Here is a 14097-nt window from a genome sequence, read left to right on the forward strand (position 1 = left end):
TAGAGAGAGAGAGAGAGGGAAAGAGAGAGGGAGGGAGAGGGGGATGGAGAGAGGGAGGGAGAGAGGGAGGGAGAGAGGGATATAGAGAGGGAGGGAGAGGGGGATGGAGAGAGGGAGGGAGAGAGGGAGGGAAAAACATGGAATTAGAGGGAATAAGGCTCAGTGCCAATGCACATGATTGTATGTTTGAGTGTGTGTGTGTATTTGTGTTTGTGAGTGTGTGTCTAGACCACTGTGTTGGCATATGCCAATCTTTCCTAAGACCTGAGGACAGATGTTAACTCCCAGAGCTAGCCGCCAGGTTGGGTACATTTGGAGACACACAGGTTCCACTCAGACTCATCAGCCGAGCCCAGAGAAATTAGACCCGACTAGCCGTATGATGAGATGTCCAGTGTTTTAAACGGGTGCACAAGTCCATTCCTCTAGGGTAGGCTTGATGGTTATTATTTGTTGTTCTCTGTATTCGGTCGTTGAACAGGTCCAGCTGACACTGTAAGCAGAGCCCAGGCCAAAGTGGTGAACGATGAGACCGGTAAACATGCTTCAGTTAATAGTCTATTGATCCGATGGGACGAGAGTTAGAAGTTCACACACTATTGTTGTCATATTTCAATTGCCATGGCTTCATGTAGGCTGCCAGAAACATTCAGAGATAAAGGCTTCTATAACTTTATGTCACTGAAAATGGTTTTGAAATCAGATTGACATTGTAAAAAAACAAATGAGAAGAGAGAAACGGACTGACGGCCATAGAGAGAGCGAGCGAGAGAGAGGGAGGGGAAACAGGAATGAGCGAGGGATTAAAAGGGAGGGAGCTGGAAGAGAGGGTCATGTGACATGGAGAGAGCACCATTTTGTGGCCTGGTTTCAGACCCACGCTGATCAATGACACTATTGATCCTGCATATTTGGCTTATCACACTCACATCACAGCCAAGAAACTCAGGCCAGGCCAGCAGTCATAGTTTTAAACAGACAACATATATCACACTCAAGTCACCTTATTATAAACTCAGCAAAAAAAGAAATGTTCTCTCACTGTCAACTGCGTTTATTTTCAGCAAACTTAACATGTGGAAATATTTGTATGAACATAACAAGATTCAACAACTGAGACATAAACTGAACAAGTTCCACAGACATGTCTATAGACAGATGCAGTCTATCACAATGCCATCCGTTTTGTCACCAAAGCTCCATATACTACTGTCTTGTCTTTGGCTATGCCGGATTAAGGGATATGACATGCTATTCTATAAAATAATTTCTCCATAATTAATATTACCTGATTGAGCTAATCATGTAAATGTAATTAACTAGAGAGTCGGGGCACCACAAAATAATATTTATAGAGCTGTTATCTTCCGAATAAACTCTTAAAGATCTAGTAATATTTTACATCAATAGCAGTCAATATTAATCCTCACCTTAATTCAGTCTCATCTGAAAGTTGTAAATTCTTGGTTATCTGCACGAACCCTGGCTAACAAGTTGAATCAGCAATACAAAATTGGGTTTAATTATTTATTTGCTAAATACCTAACTAATCACACATAATTACACACACATAATTAATTATAACTTGATTACAAATTACGTCATAAAGGAAAATGTCCCTAGCGGGCGGAACAGATATGACAGCTGGTTACACAAAAGGCTGGGTTTGAGTGAAAGAGCGGGAAGACTGAGGTACACAGGGAGAAGCTGTGCTATCGTAAATACAGTATCTGATGCATTCTAAATGACCGCCCATTTGGAAAAGGAAAATGCAATAAATATTTACTCTGAGCTGCGCTTCAGTAGGTTGGTGGTAGATGGAAGGCCGTGTTGCCCAACCGAGTCCTTTGTCCTTTGAAGAATGTCTCTGCTGGTAAATTGAATACGTTGTAGTAACGTCGTTGTGTGGTAGACAGGATACTCTGTCTGTTCCTTCCTAACCTGCGTTTGCAGCTGCTGTTGCTAACTCAACGGCTAGGAGGTATCACTTCTGTAGTGAATAAGAGTTCAAAGTTCATACCATTCGCAACCAAAGCTCACGCTGATGTTGGCTTCGTTCTGTAGTTATTATCTGAACCATTCTGACATCGGACCGTCGTCCTCACATCCTCGGAACAGGAGGTTATATTGTCATCAAGGCTTTATATAGGTAGGGAGAGGAGGGTGTGTTTGAAAAGTTTTATAGCCCATGTCCCTTCACAGGGGCGGGCCACTGATTGAGCAGAGACCTACCTACCTTATGAAAACCCAAATCTTACATTTTAGAAGCTAAAATCACAGTTCATCCCATCATGAATAATTTCATATTCAAACAATTAAATTGAACAAAAATGACAACCGAACTGAAGCTGGAGACTCATATCTCCCTCACTAACTTTAAGCACCAGCTGTCAGAGCAGCTCACAGATCACTGCACCTGTATATAGCCCATCTGTAAATAGCCCATCCAACTACCTCATCCCCATACTGTTATTTATTTTTTTGCTCCTTTGCACCCCAGTATCTACTTGCACATTCATTTTCTGCACATCTATCACTCCATTGTTTAAATTGTAATTATTTTGCCACTTTGGCCTATTTATTGCCCTACCTCCCTTATCTTACCTCATTTGCACACACTGTAAGTAGACATTTATCCCCCTCTATTGTGTTATTGACTGTATGTTTGCTTATTCCATGTGTAACTTAGTGTTGTTGTTTGTGTTGAACTGCTTTGCTTTATCTTGGCCAGGTCGCAGATGTAAATGAGAACTTATTCTCAACTGGCCTACCTGGTTAAATAACAGTGAAATATATATATTTTTTGAATGTGACAAACAGAAATGGAATAATGTGTCCCTGAACAAAGAGGGGGGAGTCAAAATCAAAAGTAACAGTCGGTATCTGGTGTGACCACCAGCTGCATTAAGTACTGCAGTGCATCTCCTCATCATGGACTGTACCAGATTTGCCAGTTCTTGCTGTGAGATGTTACCCCACTCTTCTACAATGCCACCTGCAAGTTCCCGGACATTTCTGGGGGGAATGGCCCTAGCCCTCACCCGCCGATCCAACAGGAGCCAGTCCGATGATGCTGTGACACATGCTGTGACACATCGCCCCAGACCATGAAGGACCCTCCACCTCCAAATCGATCCCGCTCCAGAGTACAGGCCTCTGTGTAACACGAATCCAACCATCACCCCTGGTGAGACAAAACCGCGACTCGTCAGTGAAGAGCACATTTTGCCAGTCCTGTCTGTTCCAGCGACGGTGGGTTTGTGCCCATATGCGACGTTGTTGTCGGTGATGTCTGGTGAGGACCTGCCTTACAACAGGCCTACAAGCCCTCAGTCCAGCCTCTCTCAGCCTATTGAGGACAGTCTGAGCACTGATGGAGGGATTGTGCATTCCTGGGGTAACTCGGGAAGTTGTTGTTGCCATCCTGTAACTGTCCCACAGGTGTGATGTTCGGATGTACCGATCGGTTGCAGGTGTTGTTACACGTGGTCTGCCGCTGCGAGGACGATCAGCTGTCCGTCCTGTCTCCCTGTAGTGCTGTCTTAGGCGTCTCACAGTACAGACATTGCAATTTATTGCCCTGGCCACATCTGCAGTCCTCATGCCTTCTTGCAGCATGCCTAAGGCACGTTCATGCAGATGAGCAGGGACCCTGGGCATCTTTCTTGTGGTGTTTTTCAGTCAGTAGAAAGGCCTATTTAGTGTCCTAAGTTTTCATAACTGTGACCTTAATTGCCTACCGTCTGTAAACTGTTAGTGTCTTAATGACCGTTCCACAGGTGCATGTTCATTAATTGTCTTCAAATCAAATCAAATCAAATCAAATTTTATTTGTCACATACACATGGTTAGCAGATGTTAATGCGAGTGTAGCGAAATGCTTGTGCTTCTAGTTCCGACAATGCAGTAATAACCAACAAGTAATCTAGCTAACATTTCCAAAACTACTACCTTATAGACACAAGTGTAAGGGGATAAAGAATATGTACATAAAGATATATGAATGAGTGATGGTACAGAGCGGCATAGGCAAGATACAGTAGATGGTATTGAGTACAGTATATACATACGAGATGAGTATGTAAACAAAGTGGCATAGTTAAAGTGGCTAGTGATACATGTATTACATAAAGATGCAGTAGATGATATAGAGTACAGTATATGCATATACATATGAGATGAATAATGTAGGGTATGTAAACATTATATTAGGTAGCATTGTTTAAAGTGGCTAGTGATATATTTTACATCATTTCCCATCAATTCCCATTATTAAAGTGGCTGGAGTTGAGTCAGTGTGTTGGCAGCAGCCACTCAATGTTAGTGGTGGCTGTTTAACAGTCTGATGGCCTTGAGATAGAAGCTGTTTTTCAGTCTCTCGGTTCATTGAACAAGCATGGGAAACAGTGTTTAAACCCTTTACAATGAAGATCTGTGAAGTTATTTGGATTTTTACAAATGATCTCTGAAAGACAAGGTCCTGAAAAAGGGCAGTTTCTTTTTTTGCTGAGTTTGTACTCCCCAAAGTGCCTATTACTAACACACTGAATAGAAAGCATTTAGAGCTATACCTGAAGGTGTCTGTCCTGTATCAGTATGGCTCTCCACAGTCAATCAGTCAGTAAACTGGGGGCTTGTAGGGAGAGGTCAGGATTTCAGGTCTCCATGACTGGTTCAGTCTGTCAACAATGTGACTTGATAATCCAACTCAGTGGGCGGAGCTTTCTTTCAACTTTGATTCTCGGAAGTGTCCTGTGTGTCATCGTGAAAGTAGTTTTTGTTTTAGAAGGAGAGAGAGAAGAGAAAGGAAGTGTATCCTGTGGCTTACTGAATGACATTGAAATCCTATTCACAGGGAACCTTAATCTCGATACATAACACCTTAATATGGGAAGATAATCTGTCTGTGTAGAGAGAGGATGGAGGGAGGGGGAGAGTGGATGGAGAGAAAGTGAGAAAGTCAGGATAAACTTCCCTTGTGTATCTCTCTCTCCACTCTCTCTCTCTCTCTCTCTCTCTCTATATATATATATATATGGACAGGGCATATGTGAACAGATTAGGGTCATCCAAAATGTCTGTGTTCCACAGGGCAACTGTTGACACACTGTAACCTCCACACACCTCTAGTGCATTATCATATCAGGCAACTCTGCGTATCTGACACTGTCCAGGGGTCGTGGGAACCGACAACCTCAGAAGAGCACTTTTCCCAGATAACCCGGGCATGGCCACTCACACGGGGGACATTTGAAGCATTTGCCACCTCACCACGATAAGAGTTGTCACTCTCTCTCTCACACAAACACACACTGTTTTATCTGAACCACAAAGGGGCTTAGGTGGTGGGTGGGACAGGGGGCCTAAGGTCTAAGGTAATTCCCAGATTCTTTTTTTGCAATGGCTAATGCTGTTTATTTTTTTTATTGATTGATTGATTTTGTGGGGGGGGGGGGGGGGGGGGGGGGTTAGATCAGCTTTAATATTGCAGATAGATTGTGGCTTCTATCAATGTAATTGTCTGCATAATTTCCAGTCATTGTAAAATATATTTTCCTTCTTTATTGTTTTCCTCTTACCCTACCAGCCCTCCCCCATTTGGAATAAACTAATGGACAACAATACTTAGGCTTCTACTTCCAGCTTATACATACTATATCGTTTTTACCGACACAGGATATTTTACATTAGTTATCTATTTTTTTATTTTATTTTTGTCCTACCCTTCAGCTCACATGTACAATCCAACATGTACTATATCCACATGATATATAGAACCAGTCAAAAGTTTGGACACACCTACTATGTTCTTTATCTCAAACAGAATAACAAAATGAACACTGCTAAATTCATTGTTTTCGGGATTTTCAATTCTCAATTTTCCCTGACTGTCTATCTTTTATTTGGGTAATTGTTAGTTCTCTAAGATAGTATTATATGAAAAATATATAGGTCCATTATCTGTTCTACATACATGTACATTATATTTGTTTTTATTCCAAACCCTGAAAATTAAGTTATTAAAAAAAACATTTAGACAGCCCAAAAAAACGCTTAGGTGGCCCTCCCAATGATTTAAATTGGAGGAAAAATCAAAAACATGCTAATATAGTCAGGCTGGGGTAGTGTTGTCAGGATGGGGTAGGATGGGGTAGTGTAGTCAGGATGGGGTAGTGTTGTCAGGATGGGGTAGTGATGTCAGGATGGGGTAGGATGGGGTAGTGTTGTCAGGATGGGGTAGTGTAGTCAGGATGGGGTAGGATGGGGTAGTGTTGTCAGGATGGGGTAGTGTTGTCAGGATGGGGTAGTGATGTCAGGATGGGGTAGGATGGGGTAGTGTTGTCAGGATGGGGTAGTGTAGTCAGGACGGGGTAGGATGGGGTAGTGTTGTCAGGATGGGGTAGTGTTGTCAGGATGGGGTAGGATGGGGTAGTGTTGTCAGGATGGGGTAGTGTAGTCAGGATGGGGTAGTGTAGTCAGGATGGGGTAGTGTTGTCAGGATGGGGTAGTGTAGTCAGGATGGGGTAGTGTAGTCAGGATGGGGTAGTGTAGTCAGGCTGGGGTAGTGTAGTCAGGATGGGGTAGTGTTGTCAGGATGGGGTAGTGTTGTCAGGATGGGGTAGTGTTGTCAGGATGAGGTAGTGTTGTCAGGTTGGGGTAGTGTTGTCAGGATGGGGTAGTGTTGTAAGGATGGGGTAGTGTTGTCAGGATGGGGTAGTGTTGTCAGGATGGGGTAGTGTTGTCAGGATGGGGTAGTGTTGTCAGGATGGGGTATTTTTGTCAGGATGGGGTAGTGTTGTCAGGATGGGGTAGTGTAGTCAGGATGGGGTAGTGTAGTCAGGATGGGGTAGTGTAGTCAAGATGGGGTAGTGTAGTCAGGATGGGGTAGTGTAGTCAAGATGGGGTAGTGTAGTCAGGATGGGGTAGTGTTGTCAGGATGGGGTAGTGTAGTCAGGATGGGGTAGTGTTGTCAGGATGGGGTAGTGTTGTCAGGATGGGGTAGTGTAGTCAGGATGAGGTAGTGTGGTCAGGATGGGGTAGTGTTGTCAGGATGGGGTAGGATGGGGTAGTGTAGTCAGGATGGGGTAGTGCTGTAAGGATGGGGTAGTGCTGTAAGGATGGGGTAGTGTTGTCAGGATGGGGTATCATTGTCAGGATGGGGTAGTGTAGTCAGGATGGGGTATTGTAGTCAGGATGGGGTAGTGTGGTCTAGATGGGGTAGTGTGGTCTAGATGGGGTAGTGTTGTCAGGATGGGGTAGTGTAGTCAGGATGAGGTAGTGTGGTCAGGATGGGGTAGTGTTGTCAGGATGGGGTAGTGTAGTCAAGCTGGGGTAGTGTAGTCAGGATGGGGTAGTGTAGTCAGGATGAGGTAGTGTAGTCAGGATGGGGTAGTGTTGTCAGGATGGGGTAGTGTTGTCAGGATGGGGTAGTGTAGTCAGGATGGGGTAGTGTAGTCAAGATGGGGTAGTGTTGTCAGGATGGGGTAGTGTAGTCAGGATGGGGTAGTGTTGTCAGGATGGGGTAGTGTTGTCAGGATGGGGTAGTGTAATCAGGGTGGGGTAGTGTGGTCAGGATGAGGTAGTGTTGTCAGGATGGGGTAGTGTAGTCAGGATGAGGTAGTGTTGTCAGGAAAGGGTAGTGTAGTCAGGGTTGGGTAGTGTTGTCAGGGTGGGGTAGTGTAGTCAGGATGGGGTAGTGCTGTCAGGATTTGGTAGTGTCGTCAGGATGGGGTATCATTGTCAGGATGGGGTAGTGTAGTCAGGATGGGGTAGTGTAGTCAGGATGGGGTAGTGTAGTCCGGATGGGGTAGTGTTGTCAGGATGGGGTAGTGTTGTCAGGATGGGGTAGTGTTGTCAGGATGGGGTAGTGTTGTCGGGATGGGGTATTTTTGTCGGGATGGGGTATTTTTGTCGGGATGGGGTAGTGTAGTCGGGGTGGGGTAGTGCTGTCAGGATTTGGTAGTGTTGTCAGGATGGGGTATCATTGTCAGGATGGGGTAGTGTAGTCGGGATGGGGTAGTGTAGTCAGGTTGGGGTAGTGTTGTCAGGATGGGGTAGTGTAGTCAGGATGGGGTAGTGTTGTCAGGATGGGGTAGTGTTGTCAGGATGGGGTAGTGTTGTCAGGATGGGGTTGTTTTGTCAGGATGGGGTAGTGTTGTCAGGACGGGGTAGTGTTGTCAGGTTGGGGTAGTGTTGAAAGGATGGGGTAGTGTTGTCAGGCTGGGGTAGTGTTGTCAGGTTGGGGTAGTGTTGTCAGGTTGGGGTAGTGTTGAAAGGATGGGGTAGTGTTGTCAGGCTGGGGTAGTGTTGTCAGGTTGGGGTAGTGTTTTCAGGTTGGGGTAGTGTTGTCAGGATGAGGTAGTGTTGTCAGGATGGGGTAGTGATGTCCGAATGGGGTAGTGTAGTCAGGATGGGGTAGTGTAATCGCGTCGAAGTAATGTAGTCGGGATGGAGTAGTGTAGTCAATACAGGGTAGTGTAGTCAGATTGGGGTAGTGCAATCAGGACAGGGTAGTGTAGTTAGGACAGGGTAGTGTAGTCAGGGAAGGGTTAGTTTAGTCAGGACAGGGTAGTGTTGTCAGGACAGGATAGTATAGTTAGGACAGGGTAGTGTAGTCAGGACAGGGTAGTTTAGTCAGGACAGGGTAGTTTAGTCAGGACAGGGTAGTGTAGTCAGGACAGGGTAGTGTAGTCAGATTGGGGTAGTGTAATCAGGACAGGGTAGTGTAGTCAGGGCAGGGTAGTTTAGTCAGGACAGAGTAGTTTAGTCAGGACAGGGTAGTGTAGTCAGGAGAGGGTAGTGTAGTCAGATTGGGGTAGTGTAATCAGGACAGGGTAGTGTAGTTAGGACAGGGTAGTGTAGTCAGGGAAGGGTTAGTTTAGTCAGGACAGGGTAGTGTAGTCAGATTGGGGTAGTGTAGTCGGGACAGGGTAGTGTAGTCAAATTGGGGTAAGGGCCAGTGAGACGTGACATGAACTACCCCAACTCAAAGTACTACCATACCCCGTTCAAAGGGACTTACATCTTTTGTCTTGCACATTCACCCTCTGAATGACACACATAGGCAATCTATGTCTCAATTGTCTCAAAACATTCTTTAACCTGTCTCCTCACCTTCTACACTGAGTGAAGTGTATTTAACAAGTGACCTCAATAAGGGATCATATCTTTTACCTGGATACACCTGGTCAGTCTGTCATGGAAAGAGCAGATGTTGTTAATGTTTTGTCCACTCAGTGTAGATATGTCAGTCAGGTGGCTAGCTGCCGGCAGAGACCTCTATTCGTATTGCAGTAACGTTAAAGGGCTCGGCTCTGGCTAGTGTTAGCCAGCTAGCTAGCTAGTTGGCTAGAATGATGAAGTAAGAAGCTAATGTTAAATGGAGCCTGACCTCAGCAGGCTACTAAGTTCTCATCATAAACCTGCTTTACAGAGAGTACTGGTGAGACAGACGGTGGTGAGGCTGAGGCAGGCTGTGATGCATGGAGGAGGAGGCAGAGGAGACAGAGAGAGAGAGGAAGCCAGCAGAGAGAAAGGTTAGTACAGTGGTTCCCATACTAGAGATCAGAGCCCCATGTGGGGTCCACTGAGAAAATCTGTGCTATTCTTATCAAACAAATGGAAGTACTTACAGTAGATATGTTTCATTATGAACATCTCCCCATGGTCTACCTTCCCTATTGGCCTACAAATACAATCAACATGCTAATAATAGGGTATGTTATGGGAACACACCTCCCTTTTAAGGAAAATGTATTTTTGAAGTTTGATAAGATTTAGATATCCATAGACAAACAACATTTTGAACAGATATCAGTGTCTAGAATACATTTTTTGTTTGTTACTTGCTTTTCAAAGAGATGCACACGTTTTGTGCTCTTGTAGGAAGCAACCACTCCCCCGTTGCTGACTAGAAACTAGCTATAATTGGGCTATTAACTCACTAGCAAAGAATAGGAACAAATTTACACAACTGGCTACATGCAAATCCATATATGGCAATGGTCTATTTGATACTGCAGCTCTGATTGGTTATGGTGTACCAGTCTGTGTAGAGTATGGACCTGAGTTGTGCCTGTAAATGCAATAGAATCTTACTCAATGCACTCTTCCTACAAGAAAATCTCTTGCGTAGTTCATTTTGTTTCAGTACGCTGGATTGAAAGTGGCTAATATTGTGTTGATTCGATCACAATTCGCACAGCAGAGGGAAACGTTGATAGTGTTAACTAAAGGGGAAAACTAGAAAGTTGAGGGAAGTTCAATCTCGTGCTTCTCTGTGAGGGCTGATATTTCTTCTGCGAGGCAGTCCCAGGGAGCTGCACACCCACGCGTAGCTTAGAGGGAATATTGATCACTATTAATATCCTCACTATGATGAGGTTTCCTGTCCAAATTATACTAAAGGATCTCAAAATGTATCTCATTCATTGTGTAACTCAATGAATCCACCATGTGGATTATTTATCTTTAGACTTCTCTACTTGGAGTGTTTAACCCCAAGCTGTTATAAAATTGTTAAATGTTTTTGTTCATATTGGTGGTGGTTTGTCTTGATCACCCACTGGAGTTTATAGTTTACCACTGGAGTTTATAGTTTACCACTGGAGTTTATAGTTTACCACTGGGGTTTATAGTTTACCACTGGAGTTTATAGTTTACCACTGGAGTTTATAGTTTACCTCTGGAGTTTATAGTTTACCACTGGAGTTTATAGTTTACCACTGGAGTTTATAGTTTACCACTGGAGTTTATAGTTTACCTCTGGAGTTTATAGTTTACCACTGGAGTTTATAGTTTACCTCTGGAGTTTATAGTTTACCTCTGGAGTTTATAGTTTACCTCTGGGGTTTATAGTTTACCACTGGAGTTTATAGTTTACCAGTGGAGTTTATAGTTTACCACTGGAGTTTATAGTTTACCTCTGGAGTTTATAGTTTACCACTGGAGTTTATAGTTTACCACTGGGGTTTATAGTTTACCACTGGAGTTTATAGTTTACCACTGGGGTTTATAGTTTACCACTGGGGTTTATAGTTTACCACTGGAGTTTATAGTTTACCACTGGAGTTTATAGTTTACCACTGGAGTTTATAGTTTACCACTGGAGTTTATAGTTTACCTCTGGAGTTTATAGTTTACCTCTGGAGTTTATAGTTTACCTCTGGGGTTTATAGTTTACCACTGGAGTTTATAGTTTACCAGTGGAGTTTATAGTTTACCACTGGAGTTTATAGTTTACCTCTGGAGTTTATAGTTTACCACTGGAGTTTATAGTTTACCACTGGGGTTTATAGTTTACCTCTGGGGTTTATAGTTTACCACTGGAGTTTATAGTTTACCACTGGAGTTTATAGTTTACCTCTGGAGTTTATAGTTTACCTCTGGAGTTTATAGTTTACCACTGGAGTTTATAGTTTACCAGTGGAGTTTATAGTTTACCTCTGGAGTTTATAGTTTACCACTGGAGTTTATAGTTTACCTCTGGAGTTTATAGTTTACCACTGGAGTTTATAGTTTACCTCTGGAGTTTATAGTTTACCACTGGAGTTTATAGTTTACCACTGGAGTTTATAGTTTACCTCTGGAGTTTATAGTTTACCACTGGGGTTTATAGTTTACCTCTGCAGTTTATAGTTTACCAGTGGAGTTTATAGTTTACCAGTGGAGTTTATAGTTTACCACTGGGGTTTATAGTTTACCTCTGGAGTTTATAGTTTACCAGTGGAGTTTATAGTTTACCAGTGGAGTTTATAGTTTACCACTGGGGTTTATAGTTTACCTCTGCAGTTTATAGTTTACCAGTGGAGTTTATAGTTTACCAGTGGAGTTTATAGTTTACCTCTGGGGTTTATAGTTTACCTCTGCAGTTTATAGTTTACCAGTGGAGTTTATAGTTTACCACTGGAGTTTATAGTTTACCACTGGAGTTTATAGTTTACCTCTGGAGTTTATAGTTTACCACTGGGGTTTATAGTTTACCTCTGCAGTTTATAGTTTACCAGTGGAGTTTATAGTTTACCACTGGAGTTTATAGTTTACCACTGGAGTTTATAGTTTACCTCTGGAGTTTATAGTTTACCACTGGAGTTTATAGTTTACCACTGGAGTTTATAGTTTACCACTGGGGTTTATAGTTTACCTCTGGAGTTTATAGTTTACCACTGGAGTTTATAGTTTACCACTGGAGTTTATAGTTTACCACTGGAGTTTATAGTTTACCACTGGAGTTTATAGTTTACCACTGGAGTTTATAGTTTACCACTGGAGTTTATAGTTTACCACTGGAGTTTATAGTTTACCACTGGAGTTTATAGTTTACCTCTGGAGTTTATAGTTTACCTCTGGGGTTTATAGTTTACCACTGGAGTTTATAGTTTACCACTGGAGTTTATAGTTTACCACTGGAGTTTATAGTTTACCACTGGAGTTTATAGTTTACCTCTGGAGTTTATAGTTTACCACTGGGGTTTATAGTTTACCTCTGGGGTTTATAGTTTACCTCTGGGGTTTATAGTTTACCTCTGGGGTTTATAGTTTACCACTGGAGTTTATAGTTTACCACTGGGGTTTATAGTTTACCACTGGAGTTTATAGTTTACCACTGGAGTTTATAGTTTACCTCTGGGGTTTATAGTTTACCACTGGAGTTTATAGTTTACCACTGGAGTTTATAGTTTACCACTGGAGTTTATAGTTTACCACTGGAGTTTATAGTTTACCACTGGAGTTTATAGTTTACCACTGGAGTTTATAGTTTACCACTGGAGTTTATAGTTTACCACTGGAGTTTATAGTTTACCACTGGAGTTTATAGTTTACCACTGGGGTTTATAGTTTACCACTGGAGTTTATAGTTTACCACTGGAGTTTATAGTTTACCAGTGGAGTTTATAGTTTACCAGTGGAGTTTATAGTTTACCACTGGAGTTTATAGTTTACCACTGGAGTTTATAGTTTACCACTGGAGTTTATAGTTTACCACTGGAGTTTATAGTTTACCACTGGAGTTTATAGTTTACCACTGGAGTTTATAGTTTACCAGTGGAGTTTATAGTTTACCACTGGAGTTTATAGTTTACCACTGGAGTTTATAGTTTACCAGTGGAGTTTATAGTTTACCACTGGAGTTTATAGTTTACCTCTGGAGTTTATAGTTTACCAGTGGAGTTTATAGTTTACCACTGGAGTTTATAGTTTACCAGTGGAGTTTATAGTTTACCACTGGAGTTTATAGTTTACCACTGGAGTTTATAGTTTACCTCTGGAGTTTATTGTTCACCCACCTTTTTTTAACACTACATCACTGTTTAGGACATATCAGTTGCTCCTTAAAACTAGGCTTATAGATGGTTAGTCGATAAAGCCCTCTGTGTAGAGGACAGGATGTGATGTTCTGATGGCTGTTCTGTGTCTGTCCAAGAAGATAATCAATTGACCCACTGATAATGAAGTTAACCAACACAACAGAGCAGGTCACATTCTGTGCCTAGCTTACATAGAGTATACTGCTGCAGGCAAAGGTTAGGGTCGCACATCGCAATTTCACAGGGACACCTTCCCTGTCACCTCTCTCTCACTTTTTCTCTCTCTCTCTCTAGCTGAATCCCAAATCACCCCCTCTGCCCTGTTCACACGCCTCTCTACCAGTGTAACTAAGCTGAGGAAGTGAAAATGATGGAGGGTGTAGGTGCTATTGAGACCCTCCGATAACCACTTAAACGGAGCCAGCAATGCTGCTGGTTTCAGAACTAATTGGAATTCCATTAGGCACCACTTATTTTAGAGTTTGTGCAGTTTCACACAAAATAATGTAGGAGGTGTCTAATTATTTGTCACATGCAGTAGTGGAAAAAGTACCCAATTGTCATACTAGAGTACAGTGCCTCGCAAAAGTACTCACCCCCTTGGCGTTTTTCCTATTTTGTTGCATTACAACCTGTAATGTAAATGGATTTTATTTGGATTTCATGTAAACTAAATAGTCCAAATTGGTGAAGTAAAAAAATAACCAATTACATTCAGAAGTCACATAATGAATTAAATAAAGTTCACCTGCGTGCAATCTAAGTGTCACATGATCTATCACATGATCTC

At 42.6% G+C, this 14097-nt stretch overlaps 1 protein-coding gene across 4 annotated transcripts in view; it reads left to right on the forward strand.

Moving 5' to 3' along the window:
* LOC110536497 (inward rectifier potassium channel 2) overlaps positions 1–14097 on the forward strand; it is a 38933-nt gene that overhangs the window by 10719 nt on the left and 14117 nt on the right. For 3 of the 4 annotated variants that reach the window (XM_036968270.1, XM_036968276.1, XM_036968279.1), the window contains exon 2: positions 9434–9536. The exons of the other annotated variant lie outside the window; for it this stretch is intronic. The gene's annotated coding sequence lies outside the window, so the exon portion shown is untranslated. The remainder of the gene's footprint in view (positions 1–9433; positions 9537–14097) is intronic. 4 annotated transcript variants of the gene reach the window in all.

This window comes from Oncorhynchus mykiss, chromosome 3 (assembly GCF_013265735.2).
Source record: "Oncorhynchus mykiss isolate Arlee chromosome 3, USDA_OmykA_1.1, whole genome shotgun sequence".
NCBI classification, from domain to species: domain Eukaryota; kingdom Metazoa; phylum Chordata; class Actinopteri; order Salmoniformes; family Salmonidae; genus Oncorhynchus; species Oncorhynchus mykiss.